The sequence below is a fragment of the Chelonoidis abingdonii genome, chromosome 5, assembly GCF_003597395.2.
Source record: "Chelonoidis abingdonii isolate Lonesome George chromosome 5, CheloAbing_2.0, whole genome shotgun sequence".
Taxonomy (NCBI): Eukaryota; Metazoa; Chordata; order Testudines; family Testudinidae; genus Chelonoidis; species Chelonoidis abingdonii.
This window is the reverse complement of record NC_133773.1, coordinates 146027928-146043660: the sequence shown is the minus strand read 5'-3', so window position 1 is coordinate 146043660 and position 15733 is coordinate 146027928.

Sequence of the window (15733 nt, the reverse complement as noted above, 5' to 3'; positions counted from 1 at the left end):
CCTTCTCACGGGAGGACCTTCCCCTCACTTTTATTGTTTCCTGCTTGTATCACCTATCTGAAACCTTCAAACCCTGGCTGAACCACCGCTCCCTTACCCATGTGCTCAGTGCCACAAAAGAGTGTCTGTCGGAGCTGCCATAGAACTCAGGAGTGCTGGCTGCAGCCCATGCTCAGCCGGCCGAGGGAACTGAGAATGGGATTGGGTGGAATCTGGGTAGCTGTGGGGATTGATGCTCCCCAGAGGTTTGAGGGGTAAAGGCTCAGTATTACCCTGACAAAAGATATGCTTGCAGTTGTTCAGCAGAGCCTGTTGTTAAGTCTAGCTACATTGCAATTGCCTGTATTGACCGTTAATCACCTTTCATGCCCTCCTTGTGAACAACCAGTTTCTGCCTTGTGCAGGTGCGCATGTAACGTCAGTACTCTGAGCGATGCCGACTGAATGGAGAGGAAGATGGTTCCAGGTCCACCAGGGTGTCAGGTCTACACGCTCAGTGCAGCTGCAGCACTTTTAATGAAGTGCTCTACGCAACAGAGAGAGCTCTCCCATCGTGTATTATACCACCTATGCGGAGCGGGTAGATGTTGCAGGAGAAGCTCTGCCGTCTACACTGGTGCTTAGGTTAGTATAACTACGTTGCTTAGTGGTGTGGATTTTTCACACCCCTGAGTGATGGTTACACCAAAGTATTTCTGTAGTGTGTAGCCCTGCCTTGAGACTCGGAAAGCTTGGGTTTAATTCCTTGCTCCGTCAGACTCCTGGTGTGACTTTGAACTAGTCACTTAGTCTCTGTTCTTCAGTTCCCCACTTGTACAGTTACCCCAGTGAGGTGATGAGAGGATTAATACCTGAAAGACTGAGGTGCTCCGATACTAAAGTGATATGGGAGGCACAGATAGAAAACTATACATCAGAGTGGTGTGGCTAAGCAGATTTCCTGTTGTGCTGGATAGTGGCTGGCTGATATTGCCCTGTCTCCAGCTACAGCCTGCTGCCCCGCCAGCTTGAAACCAATGTGACCACGGCTTCTGTTGCAGAATCACACATTGCCATCCTGAACCCTCATCCCAGTACTCTAGACTGAACATGAGCTCAGTGCCTTGATCTCGTGAGCAGGGTGAACGCAATCCTTGGATGTATAAGCAGGGGAAGATCAAACAGAAGTAGGGAGGTGGTATTATCTCTGCTCAAGGCATGAGACCTCTGCTGGATGCCGTGTACCGTTCTGGTGTCCCCATTTCAAAAGTTACACTGAAAACCAGGCCTGGGGACAAATTAAGCCCTAGATCGGGGGTCGGGGGAAGCAGTGGGGACCAGGGGCAATGAGGGGGTGGGAGGGAGGCAGTGGAGGGCTGGAGCCCCAAGCCCTGTGGCCAGAGCCTGCTGCCCCACCACCCCAGTGCTGAAGCCCAAAGCCTGAACCCCACTGCCCCTGGGAAGGTGGGAAACTCACCGGCTGCCTGCTCCTCCAGGATTGTGCCCCAGGTGTCTCCACAGGGGGAGTGGGGCCCCACCACTGCTGGCAGCTCCAGCTATCAACACCAAAGCAGGTCGTCCAGGAGCAACAGGAAGGCGCTGTGACTTTCGCCCACCCCAGTAACAGTCCGGGAGGCTGTGGCTGCAAGAAAAGCCCCTGGTGACCATGTTAGAGACATCAGTTTCTCATCATCATCAGTTTCTACATAACGAATGCGTATCTCATCATGATGACAAAGAAAACCCTCTGAGTATGAACTAGTGCCGTGTAGTCAGGCTGAGTCTGCCTGGCTTCGCTGCTGCTGCTGCTTATACCTTTGCCAAGCTGCAGCAGTGCGAAAGACGCTGAGCAGTTGGATTGCAGCTGTGAGCCCCATGTAACAGTCAAGAATCATGTCAGATGCATTTAGTGGCTGCTTGGGCTAAGGCTGTGATCAGCAGTAAGGAGCGCTCCAGCTGTTCGCGCGGGGGTGAGGAGCTGAAAACAGAGGCAGAGGAGGGATACAGTACAGGGTATATCAAACATCTTTGTACCCCTTGTCTATTTCCTACCCCTCCTCCATTCCATAACTACCAGGGAGACTCTTTTTGGGGGGGGTGAGGAGGGTCTTTTTCTCTTCCCTCATTGAAACAGGAGCCCAGGTGTGAGTTTGCTCCTTGCGAGAGACTGATAGGAAAGGTGTAGCCAGTTGTGGACTGTCCTTTGAGAATGCCCTGGTAGGAATCCCAGCACCCTCGCCCTTCCCAGGAGCAGGGGGCACTGGGCTTCCAGGGTGGGCATCGCCCCTTGAGGTCTGTACCAGCTCCTTTCCTGTCCTGTCTAGAACTGGCCTTTGCTTTGCACGTGGCTTGCGATTTTTTTCGAGCCATGAACCGAAATGTCCCTGAACTCTGCAAGCTGTTTACGCAGAGGTGATTGTCCCACAGGTGTGGGACAGGAGAACAATTTGTGTTTGTGAAATGCCTTGAGGTGGGGAGGGGGGGGGAAATATAGAAAAGTAGAATATTGCTCTGATTGGCTGGCATGTTTCTAAACACACGTGATTGCCCAGGGATGTAATGCCAGTGATTTGGGATAAGATTGGGCCCTCGTAGTTCAGAACGCACAGACACAGTGAAACACATTTGAATGGACCGGAGTTTAGATGATCTTGTTGTTTATGAATAATGATGACTGCGTTGGCTGAAATGGCCATCTTCACTCCAGTCTGGGAAAAGCTGGCACTGGATCCACTGTGCAGTTACCTAGAATGGGGGAGGAGTTATTTCATTTTTGTTCATTGCTGTACTTGGCTGCTCATTATGGCGCTCAGCTAAACCTCTGCTCCCTGTTTGAGATGCATTCGTCTCCTTCCTCTGTAAATGTTAACGCTGGAGGCAAGTCCCAGGTCTTAGGCAGGATTACAGATGAGCCAGCTAGCCGGGCCACTGGGCTAGTCGGCAGGGGTCACCCGGTCAGAGTGCTCGCAGCAGCCTAAGCTCCGTCTGTGAGGCAGAACAGGAAACCTGGACTTCCAGGATGCATCTACATTGCAATAAAAAACCCTCGGCACCAAGTCTCGTGGGGCTCGGGCTGTGGGGATAGAAAGAGCAGTGTAGATGTTCAAGCTCAGACTGGGCCCAGGCTCTGAGACCCTCCCCGTGGGTCTCTTATTGCAGTGTAGACGTGCCCCTGTTTTCCTAGCTGATGGGTAAGGATGAGGGCTGCAGAGGATCATGATGATTGGTTTCTTACTGAGGTTTTGAATGTCTCCATTGTAGCCTTTTAAGGTGCCAGGGTACCGTGGTGATACGGGCGTTGGTGGGGGTGAAAGATGTAATATTAGAAAGGTAACAAAATAAAATTCCAAAGATGGTCAGTTCTAACGTTTGATCCCAGTCGCTCCTGACCTGGGCTCATCAGGGCATTGAGGCCACAAGATGCGGCCAGTTGTTTGACTGCACTTGCAGTTCATTCTTAAAAATACTTGAGACCAGATAACCAAACCTAGCCACGTGTATTGTCGAAAGACACAACAGTGCGATATGGGAAGGAAATTCTCAGTGTGTTCGCCTTACACAGAAGCTGTGCTTCAAAGACCTGCATTTCAGCGAGCAGTATTTATAAGATGATTTTACAAGTTACAAATCTAAGAAATCAACGCAGTCGTCAACGGTGCTCGCCGCACCTCTCGTGCCTATGAGACCACCACATAGCTACCTGCAGTACAGACAGTACGCGCAAAGCCCGCTTTATCTCAAATGGCGCGCCAGCTTGGGCATCACATGCGTGGCCCAAGGTCAACAGGACATTTAACAGCACGAGCACAGGAAGAGGGGGAACAATGAACGGCCAAGCATCTATTCGGAATAGGCTAGCCCCTGCTCAGTCCCTCCGGAGAGCGGCGAAGCCAGGGACCTGTCTTTAGACAAGAACATCACGAGCGTAGCAGCAAGTGAACAATTCCCTCATCCTGTCATCCGGAGAGACCTGAGTGGCGCCTACCTCTTAATCGCCATGCACCCTACGAGAGAGCGCATCTGACGTCGAGGCGAGGCCAGGCTTGACCCGACCCAGCATAGCACACAGGAGTCACAGTCCTCAACATACGCCAAGGCTGAGCAGAGGTGCAGCACATCTAGGATTCGAGATGGCGTTATGGGCCCACATGGTTAAACAAGCCCCCGGACGTCTGCGCTGCCGCTCCGTGGGGAAAAGATCAGGAACCGTGCTGAGACAAAAATATTCACAGATCGAGCATATAGCCACAAATGCTGTATACACATCCACAATATTTGTGGGATGGAAAGTAGGAATGAGCTATAAGGTACGTACCCGCTTGCGTCGCTTCTCACTGCATCCCAGTTAGATGTCATGGTCCTGCAGAGACCCCCCCACAACCTGTGCCCCGCCTCTGGAGGCCGACCGCCGGCAGGAAGGCAGGCACGGTCGCCAAGCCCGGCAGGAAAAGAGGCTAGCCAATGCCATTTCCGCGCCGCACTCCCTGGCGCTGGCGACGGAGAGGGGGAGCTCTGTTTGCCATGCACGAGAGGCAGGATCCCATTTTGTTGGGGGAAGTCCATTGTGGCACGGTGCTTGCACTATAGTCCAACAAGGCTGGCTGGTGTATAACTCCACTCTCACTCTCTGCATCACTGAAACTCCAACCCACCAGGCCTGTCACAGATCCTTTCCCTTGTTTTCTGGACTTCCTTAGTTTGTTTGGGTACTCAAACATTCCAGTACTGGTCGTGAAGGCACTCCCCGGCTTTGCCAGGGCAGAACGTTAATATCTTTGCCCTTGACAAGTGTCCCATTTTCTCAATGCCAAGCTGACTTATGCTAATTGTGAAGTGTTGTGGATCACGTGACGTGGTGAATCAGATTGTAGGATAGAGCCTAAAATACATTTCATTAACATAACTCCCCGCACTTGTATCAAGAATGTATATTAATCGTGCACTATACCTATCAATTGTGTATACTATTATGCTATACATATGTTTTGCCTAACAAGGGCAATTTTAGGCCTGATTGTTCAATGCGTGAGCAATTCTGGAGGACCTTGATTAGGGGCCTTGCCTGGAAGCACCTTTTAATATGGGGGCACTGCCCTTTGATTTAACGAATCAGACGGTTTGCGTTCATAGTTTGCCTCCCTCCTTCCGCCTACAGTTCCTGCATAAAGCACTGTGCGATGCCACCGTAACTTTGTCTGAAGGGATGTTTGTGGGTCCTAGAAGCCGTCCTTACAGTGCGTTGACCACTGGTGCATGCATATGCCACTCTAGTGGCCTGGTGGTGCTGGAGATAACTACTGTGACAGCCAGCTGAATGGAAGTTGCCCCCCTGGCTCACATGGTAAGAGGGCTCGTTGTGCTGTGCTCTTGAAGGTCCTAGCGTCAACTCGCTTATGTGATTTGTGTGGAAGGCAGGGGATCATTACACTAGCAAGCAGGTATGAGGTGTGAGAAGGAATTGACCAGCTTGTTGAGCTGGGTTACCTTCAGTTTTTTCCTAGGGGATGGGGGCCAGGATCAAATATTAAGCATATCATATGCGCGCTAGTATAACAGCAAGTATTCTGAAGTGATAGCGTGCTCCTGCATGGGTAATCTCCGCTTGTATTGCAACGGGGGATGGCAGGTGATGGACACTGTGTTGTTTGGTGGGATTCTGGTTGGGGAGGACTTTCGGCGTAAATAGAAATTAATCATGTGTGCAGGATCTCATCCTGGTCTGTGGCCTGAACGTGAGTCGGGCAGAACCCCCCGGCTTCCTTGTTTGTGATTGAAATTAAAGCTATGATGAAATCGCCCATCTGTCTCCCAGATTTAACACGGAAATAAATTGGGGGGGTGCGGGGGGAGGCTGCGTGTGTGCATTAGTGGCAAAGCTATAAGCCTGCCAGCTTATCCAGTTAGGAGCTCGGAAGAATGGAGCTGAAAGCTATGGAAAAATATGCACTGTGTAGGTAAGCAAAGTGAAGGGTATTCTCCCACGCAGTCAGACCCAGACTCTTGAGCCCAGACACACGGGCTGAGGTGTTGCATGTGCATCGTGAATTGTTTGGAACAAAATTTAATTCTGAAAAATGGGTCAACACAGCCTGCAGCATCAGACCCGTTTTGTCCTGTTAATATCAGCTCAGGATTGGCTGTTTACACACGCGAGGCGCTGAAGGTGGATCTGGAGGCAAGGGATAGATTTGTATGTAACTTTTTAGGCTGACTGGTCAATCTTTTTTGCCTTAATTCGCCATAAAGGGGAAGGCTGCAAAAATAATCTTTGTTAGCGATGCTCGGGAGACTGCCTCTTCCAAAATTGGCCACCCACCTCCCCCTTGTCTAAAGAGGACAAGCCGCTTCTCCCTTCCCCCTCCCCCCCGAAGGGCCTTCTTCAGACCGGAAAAGAGGCAGTGGCTTCCCTAAGCCAGATGGCCGGCTGCTTCATCCAGCTTGCTGAGGGCAGCCTCCCATGGCCAGCTGTGGAGAATGGGCCGCGGCCCGCAAGCAACAGGGAACGTTTGGTGTCGGACCTGATGCCAGCCCCAATTACACCCGTGCTCTCCTGCAGACCCAACAACATCTCTCCTGGGAGACGAGCCGCGGTGACCGCCGACGAAGGCTGGGACTTCAGCATGACAACTACAGGAGATAGAGAAAGGTACAGTACCTTCGCTCGCTGCCTCCACGCGGCTGGGGCAGGCAGCTCCGCCCTGTGCCCCCCTCGAGTGCCCACGCCGGCAGGGAAGGCAGGCACGCGTCGGCCAAGCCCGGCAGAGAGGCTAGCCATGCCATTTCCGCTGCCCGCACCCCTGGCGCTGGCGGACGGAGAGGGGGAGCTCTGTTTGCCATGCACGAGAGGCAGGAGTCCCATTTTGGTTGGGGGACGCATCTGCCCGCTGCTCTTGGCAGCCCATGTCCACACCCTGAGCCAGGGCGCCCCTCTGAGTCTGCCCCCACAGACACCCCCAGGGCCAGGCGCCTCCCTGCCTGGAGTGTGTGAGGCTCTACCCTAGCTGTTGTGTCCCCATGTTCAGCATGTCCTGCCCTCTCTGGGGCCGCAGGCAGCACGAGCTCCTGCCCCTGACCCCCCGAGCCTCAGGTGCAGACAGTCCTGGCTCCCCAGCTGGCCCAGCATGGGGCTGTTCCTCACTTCCCTTGGGAGTCTGACACGGGGGGAGGGGGGAGATTCCCCAAGCGTCCAGAGGCCCCAGGGAGCGGGCAGGGTTGACCATGCTCTCAGCCTGGTGCCCGGAGGGTGGCACCGGGTGGGCAGGCAGCAGGCTCCGTGGGCAGCTGGCTGCGTGTCGCCGGCAGGGGAGCCAGAGTTCCGCTACGTGGCCGGGATGCACGGGAACGAGGTGCTGGGCCGCGAGCTCCTGCTCAACTTGATGCAGTACCTGTGCAGCGAGTACACCCGGGGCAACCCCCGCGTCGTCCGGCTGGTGAGCGAGACCTGCATCCACCTGCTGCCCTCCATGAACCCTGACGGCTACGAGACAGCCTACAAGCTGGTAGGGCCCGCATGAATCTGAGCTGCCCAGGGAGTGGGAGAACAACAAGGAGTCTCCGCTGGTCTTCGTGGAGCAGGTGCGTGTCCTGGCCTAAGGGGGGTGCTCTGGGGCCAGGGCAGTCCCGGAGCCTTGCCTGGCTCTTGCACGTGAGTGTCTAGGGCAGCGCCTTCTGGAGCTTCTCCGCAGAGGTCATGTGGCCCTGTGGGAGCTGGCAAGGCCCCAGGAATGGCTGCTCTGGGCAAGGCAGGTTCTGGCTGGGTGCTGGTGCTGAACCCGTCACGGTGCCAAGGCTGGAGAGACACTAGGCAGGACTTGCCCCCCTGGGATGGAGGGAGACCGAGTGGTTAGAGTATGGAACTTGATGTCACTCAGGACAAAACCCAATCCCCTACCCCTTGAGCTAAAGGGCAATCACCATTAGTTGATAGCAGTGTAAGGGCAATGACACACAGAGCAATTCTGAATCCAGCCAGCAGAGGGCAATATGCACATGCATGCACAAGCGCACAGTTTTTTTAAAGGCTAGTCAGAAGATCATGGAAGATCGAGATGAGAGAGACGTTAGCAATCAGCTCCCCCAGTCCCCAGATGCAGGGCACAGCAGATGTTAATGACATCACATGGTTGTACCCGGGAGGGCTGTTCCTTCCAGAGGCAGGACAGCACAGCGCTCCGGTTTGTAGCTGAAATACCCTCTGGACAGAGCCACAAAAACAGCCTGTCAGGCTGTGCCATCAGCAGCACTGGGTTCCTCCAGCAGATGTGACTGGAGTGAGAAGGAACGGCATAAAGCAGCCTGCTGGTTCCAGCTGAGATGGGCAAGCCCCTCCCGACCACGCCAAGCAACCTTGGCAGCGCCTTCAGGAGAGCATGAAGAGACGGCGGGCAGAGCACCCGGCCATGCCCACCATTGTGCGGCAGGGGCTGCTGGGAGGATGTGCTAAGAAGGGAAGAATGGGGTTGGGTTAAAGGACAAGATGGGAAGCCAAGACCCTGGGCTGTATTCCCTGCCATGCTGCAGCCTTGGAGCCTGCCCCCTTGCAGCAGGTATAGCGCCCCCACCTGGCCACGCAGGGAGAACAGACTTTGGTGGTGTCTCCTGTTTTATTTATAACACACACAATCCCAGATTCTGCAAATGGTCATTGATCTACAGAGCCATTTGTCATCATTGCATCACCGCCCCGCAGGGCTCCAGCAGACAGCTCCTCGCTCCAGCCCAGAGTCCTGCTTTCAGGAGAGAAATTCAGTCTCTAGCCAACACCGTGGTGCGAAAAGGCCTTATCCATTTGGGACTCTCAAACAGTAAATAGTGATATCCGGCTTCTCGGGGGCCAGCGGGGGCGAACGATGCCATCCTAAGGGATGTTCGCCCTTGTCTACACTGGGACTTTCACCCCCTGCCCACGCAGCAGCCTGCGCGCACTGCCTAGCATAGACACTACTCGTGCAGTGCAGTGCGATTTGCACCTGCGCAGTTTAGCCTCATTTCAAACTACACCAGTGGCTCAAACCCCAGGTAGACGAGTCCTGACACCGTCCCACGTCCCCGGGGACGGGCGCTTGCTGAGATTCACTGAGCACACGTTGGACATACGCATGGCCCGTAAACCAGCAGCTGCTGGGGGCTGCAGAGGTCACCGTGGGGCAATGACCTGCTGGGGGGAATAGCGGGTAATTGGGGTTAGCTCTCTGTGCCAGCTCGGTCCCTTGGGCAGCGTGTGTCTCAGGGGGCCCAGCCTCGGCTCTTCCCTCACCAGTGTGGGCAGCCCACACGTTTCACACCCTTCTTTTACGAGGCTTGGCCGGGCAGTGTAAGGGGGTGGCTTGTTAATCTCTGGGCTCTCACAGCTGGTGCCCTGGGGCTCAGCGCTGGGCACCTCAGAGAATGGCGAAGGGTAAGGAGTCCCAGGGCAGCGAGGGTGGCCAGCGGCTGAAGGCACCACTCTCCGGGGAGAGGCTGAAAAATCCCCATCTAGCTGGGCTCCGTGCACACGGACAGGAGAGCCGCTTGGTGATGAATGAAACAGCCGCCGTAGCTGATACAAGAGGCTGTGTGGAGCTGTGGGGTGAGCTCAGAACTCCTGGGTTCTAACCCTATCTCTGCCACTGGCTCACCGCACGGCCTTGGGTGAACCGCGCCTCCTCCGGAACCGGGGGTGGTGACGCTGAGCCCTCTCCGCGGGGCTAGTCCGTGAGCGCGGCATGATGTGACTGGCCGAAGGTGAACGCCCTGGGAGGAGGGGAGGTGTTGGGGCCTGCTGGGGCGATGCAGCAAAGGGAGATCCAGGATCCCCTCCAGGGTGTTTGGCTGTGGGACAGGCAGCCGCCCCAGCCGAGGGGCACAACCCCCAGCACTCTGGATGTTTAACCCAGGACTGGACAAACTTCAGGGAGCCGCCAAGCAGGCGACACGTGGACGGTGCTGCCCCATGGGCTGAGGGGCCGGCTCGCTCTCCCCGCTGTACCCAGAGAGGGGTGGTGCCTTGTGGGCCATGTGGGCTTGGGAGCCCCCTCTGAGGTGTGCTCTGTCCTGTGTTTGCCCAGGTCCACCAGGCAAATCCCCCAGGAGGAATCCTTGGGTGAAGGCTACCCGGAGGCAGCAGTAACCACAAGGCATTTGGACAGCAGGCCCCAGGGTGTGCGGAAGGAAAGGGAAGGGCTCAGGAATGTGAGCTGGTCCTGTGAGCTGGGCTCGAGCTGAGGGCCAGGCTCTCCGCTCCTGACTGCCGTGGGCAAGGAAGGGTCTTGACCTCTTGTCGTAAACATACAGCTATGGGCAGCATAAAATCCCTCCTTACTGTAAGGGTTAAGAAGCTCTGATAACCTGTTTGGCACCTGACCAGAAAGACCAATGGGGAAAGTAGATACTTTCAAATCGGGGAGGCTTTGTTTTGTGCTGTGAGGGTGTGCTCTCCGGAGACAATCCAGCTCCCACTGACATGAGACATCTAACGTTACAGAAATAGTAAGTAATAGCAAGGAAATGCGTTACAGTATCTTTTGTTTTAGCTTGTGCATTTTTCCTGTGCTAAGAGGAAGGTTATTCCTGTTTTTTTTTTTTTGGTAACTTTAAAGTTTTCCCTAGAGGAGAAATTCTCTGTTTTGAATCTTTTGTTACCCTGTAAAGTTATCTTTATCTTTAAATAAATTCTTCTTTTAAGAATCTGATTGATTTTTCATTGTTCTTAAGAGCCAAGGGTTTGGGTCTGTGTTCACCTGTACCAATTGGTGAGGATATTATTCTCAAGCCTTCCCCAGGAAACGGGGTGTAGGGCTTGAGGGAATATTTTGGGGAATAGGACTCCAAGTGGTCCTTTCCCTCATTCTTTGTCTCAGTCACTTGGTGATGGCAGCATACTGTTCAAGGACTAGGTGGACCTTGTGCCTTGGGAAAGTTTTTAACCTAAGCTGATAGAGATAAGCTTAGGGGGTTTTTCATGTGGGTCCCCACATCTGTACCCCAGAGTTGAGAGGGGGGAAGGAACCTTGACCCCTCTCTCTACCTGAATGGGGTGAGATCAGAAGAGGGGGAAATCGCCCAGCCGAGGGGCTTCAATCAGCTGTACTGCCTTAATTTAAACCAGTGAATCTGTTTCTTTGGGGGGTTACTGACACGTGGGTGGCAATCGCTGGGCTAACAAAGCAGTTGGCTCAGTAGTTGAGGGGTCATAAGGCTGCGTGGATATATCTTCTGTGAGCCTGCGATGGTTCTGTTATGCAGTGTAGGGGAGGAATCGCACACGTAGTGAAAGGAGAACAGACTGGGGTGTGTTTGGTTGAGATCAGGAAACAAGCCAGGCAGTGTGGCACACTGGGTAGCAACGGGGGCCCCCTGTGAAGATCCCCAAGAGCAGCATTTGGCCCCGTGAAATGCCCTGAGTGGTTGTGATAAGCCTCTGTCCCATATCTGGACTTTAGCGTCCAAAATCTGGGTGCTTACTATGATTCCCCCCAAGCTTGTACCAGCTTGGATCTTATCTTGCTGCCACCAGATAGGATTCTGGCTCCTATCAGCCCTCAAGTCTTCCGATAGTAGCACACAGTGCGAGTGGTGAATGCTAGAAGAGAAGACGGCGAAGGAGAGGACCGGGGCCTCTTTCCCATTCCCGAGTTTATAATCTAACTGAAACCAGGAAGGACAAGCCAGGGAAATTAAACCAGGTCGCTGGTAACTATTTCTCAGCCAAGGGTTTGGCAAGTAGCCTGCTGTGATCTAGACTTATCTTCAGCCGCCCCCTCTCCCAGCACACACAGCTACAACCGACTGCTTCAATACGCTCTGGTCCCTCTTACCTCTCCTCTGCCGCCTCCTCCTCCACGCTTGGCTCGCCTTCTCCCCGCATTCCCCCTTCTTTTGTTTCTCCTGGTAGCAGGCACACAGGGGCATCTCGCCATTGTCTGGGGCCGCGTGGGTATTTAAAACTGCAGGGAAAGGAGCATCCCTTGTGGCTGTGCCAGGCCAGTCTTTTCTGGTGCTGACCCTGAGCTCAGAGGAGGCGCTTCCGTGGTCTGTATTTAAAGGGGCAGCTGTGACACGACAATGGCTCAGCATCCGGGTCATTTCAACATGACCATAAAGGCAGAGACAACCTCTGGGATCTGTAGCCAGCATAGACATGGGTCAAGGCTCAAATTTTACTGTAGGAAGTGGCCTGGATGATGGTGAGGAACGGGGACTTCACCTTCCCACAGGTTTTCAACAAATATCCTGGAGTCTGGCATCTGTACACCATGTATCTGTCTTACCTTGGCTATTTATCTGGCGCCCAGTATTGGAGTGCCTCACAATCTGTAATGTATTACTTCACAAGACCCTTGTGAGGCAGGGCCGAGCTACTTGTATCTGGGGCCAAGAGAGTGAAGGGTCAGATCTAGAAGGCTTTTAGGTACTATGACGGTGCTGCCCGTGAGAGTCAGCGAGGTCACTCAATCAGGGTGAACTGCAAACAAAACGGGCAGACAAACCCCAAATGCCGTGGTTATTCCAACACTTAGATTTACCAACCACACAAAACAGCTTCTATAGTACCTCACTGGTTACTTAGAAGTTTAACACCAGCAGTTCCCTTAAAAGTGCCCAGCCTCAGCCTCATCAAGACACACCTGTCAGATATGATGATGATTCCTGAAAAATTACTTCATCATATAAAGAAAAACGTTCTTCCAATCCTAAAGGATCACCACATACCCAGGTTCAATTATACTTAGAACTTACCCACAATACACGCTACAGCCAATTCTTATTAACTAAGCTAAAATTTATTAGAAATGAAAGAGAGAGGTGTGTTGGTTAAAGATCCACTATACATACAGACTGAATTCAATTCTTGAGGTTCAGATACATAGTAGAGATGAGCTTGTAGTAGCCAAAAGTCCTTTTTAGAAATAGTCCATAGGTTATAGTCCAATGTCCATATTCAGGGGGCTCCAGTGAATGACTGGGATCTCAATCCTTATGGCTTAAGGTTTCCCCTTCTTGAACCCAAAGCAGATTTGAGATGAAGAAGGATCGTGTCCCAGGCTTCTTTCGGCCTGAGAAAACACAGGCTTAACTCCTTCTCCCAACATCCTGGCAATTAGCACAGAGTAATTTACCCATTAAACAGTTCAGATACAGGTTACACAACCTTCAAAAGAGACACATTGACAATAACCTATTTCACTCAAGTATCATCTTAAATGTTAAATTCCTTTTTGATCTTTGAATTAAACTATAGCAATAGACAAGACTGTTTGCTGACATCACAAGACCTGAGCAAACACCTCCCTTCCACCTCTAACAATGCAGACTGGAATGGTTGGGTCATTACACTATTGAATCTATTAGCATTCAAAGCTCTGTTCATTTACATATCTTGCTAACCAGTCTTAGGTTCACCATGGGTCAGGTCAGTCGGTGAGGTGAGTTAATTAACTCTTTCTGGCCCTGTCACCTTTCAATGAGAATTATATTATACCATAACGTCACAGGCACCCAAAAAGAGCCCAGGTGAGGTTTTCAAAATCCTCTAGGTAAGAACACAAGAACAGCCAGACTGGGTCAGACCAAAGGTCCATCTAGCCCAGTGGCAGATGGGGAGTTCCATCCAATTTTTCTCTGGTAGTGGAGCCTGGCAATGGATGCCTTTCTTTGTGATAGATCCAGCTTGGTATCATCCACAAACTTTATAAGTGTCCTCTCTATGCCATTATCTAAATCAGGGGTCGACAACCTTTCCGAAGTGCTGTGCCGAATCTTCATTTATTCACTCTAATTTAAGGTTTCGTGTGCCAGTAATACATGTTAAGGGTTTTAGAAGGTCTCTCTCTATAAGTCTATAATATATAACTAAACTGTTGCTGTATGTAAAGTAAATAAGATTTTTAAAATGTTTAAGAAGTTTCATTTAAAATTAAATTAAAATGCAGAGCCCCACCCCGGACCAGTAGCCAGGACCCAGGCAGTGTGAATGCCACTGAAAATCAGCTTGTGTGCTGCCTTTGGCATGCGTGCCATAGGTTGCCTACCCCTGGTCTAAATCATTTATGAAGATATTGGACAGAACCAGACCCAGAAGTGATCCCTGTGGTACCTCACTCGTTATGCCCTTCCAGCATGACTGTGAACCACTGATAACTACTCTCTGGGAACGGTTTTCCAACCAGTTTTGCAGCCGCCTTATAGTAGCTCCATCTAGGTTGCATTTTCCTAGTTTATTTATGAGCAGGTCCTGCAAGACAGTATCAAAAAAGTATCAGTCGAGATATACCACATCTACCGCTTCCCTCCCATCCACAAGGCTTGTTACCCGGTCAAAGGAAGCTATCAGGTTGGTTTGACACGATTTGTTCTTGACAAATCCATGCTGACTGTTACTTATCCCCTTATTATCTTCTAGATGTTTGTAAATTGATGGCTTAATTATTTGCTCCGTTATCTTTCCAGGTACATAAATTAAGCTGACTGGTCTGTAATTCTCCAGGTTATCCTTATTTCCCTTTTTATAGATGGGCACTAGATTTGCCACTGTCCTCCCATCTTCCATGACTTTTCACAACTGATCGCTAATGGCTCAGATATCTTCTCAGTCAGGTCCTTGAGTATTCTAGCATGCATTTCATCAGGTCCTGGTGACTTGAAGACATCTGTTTTGTCTAAGTAATTTTTAACTTGTTCTTTCCCTGTTTTAGCCTCTGATCCTACCTGATTTTCACTGGCATTCACTATGTTAGATGTCCAATCACCACCAACCTTTTTTCTTGATGGAAACCGAAACAAAGAAGTCATTAAGCACTTCTGCCATTTCCACATTCTTTCTTTTTTGATGTTTAGATTGTTGAAGAATGAAGTTCTCCTGGTTAAGCCAGGGTGGTGTCTTGTCATACCTCCTATCTTTCCTGCACAGTGGGATAGTTTGCTCTTGTGCCCTTAATAGTGTCTCTTTGAAAAACTGTCAATTGTTTTTCCCCTTAGACTTGCTTCCCATGGGATCTTACTTACCAACTCCCCAAGTTTGCTAAAGACTGCCTCCTTGAAATCCGTTGTCTTTATTTTGCTGTTCTCCCTCCTACCATACCTTAGGAATCATGAACTCTGCCATTTCATGATCCCTTTCACCCAAGCTGTCTTCCACTTTCAAGTTCTCAACCAGTTCCTCCTTATTTGTCAAAATCAAACCTAGAACAGCCTTTCCACTAGTAGCTTTCTCCACCTTCTGAAATAAAAACTAGTTGGATAATCTGTGCCCTGTGGTGGTGTTTTCCCAACAGCTATTTGGGTAGTTAAAGTCCCCCATCACCACCAAATCTTGGGCTTGGGATGATTTTGTTAGTTGTTTAAAAAAAGCCTCATCCGCCTCTTCATCCTGGCTAGGTGGTCGATAGTAGACAACCTTCCATGACATCACCCTTGGCATTGGCGCACCTGGTGCTGGAATGCTGGGTCCAGTTCTGGTATCCACAGTTCAACAAGGCAGTTGATAAATTGCAGGGCTCAGAGAAAAGCCACAAGAATGATCAAAGGATTGGAAAACATGCTGACGAGTTGACCAAAGTCTTTAAGTACCTAGAGAGGGAATAAATATCTGATAATGAGCTCTTCAGCCTAGCAGAGAACTATCGCCAGTGGCTGGAAGTTGAAACTAGACAAATTCAGATCGGAATAAGATGTAAATTTTAACCACCATAACAGTTTCCCAAGGGCCATGGTGGATTCTTTATCACTGGCAATTTCTAAATCAAGATGGGATGTTTTTGTAAAAGCTCTGCTCTAG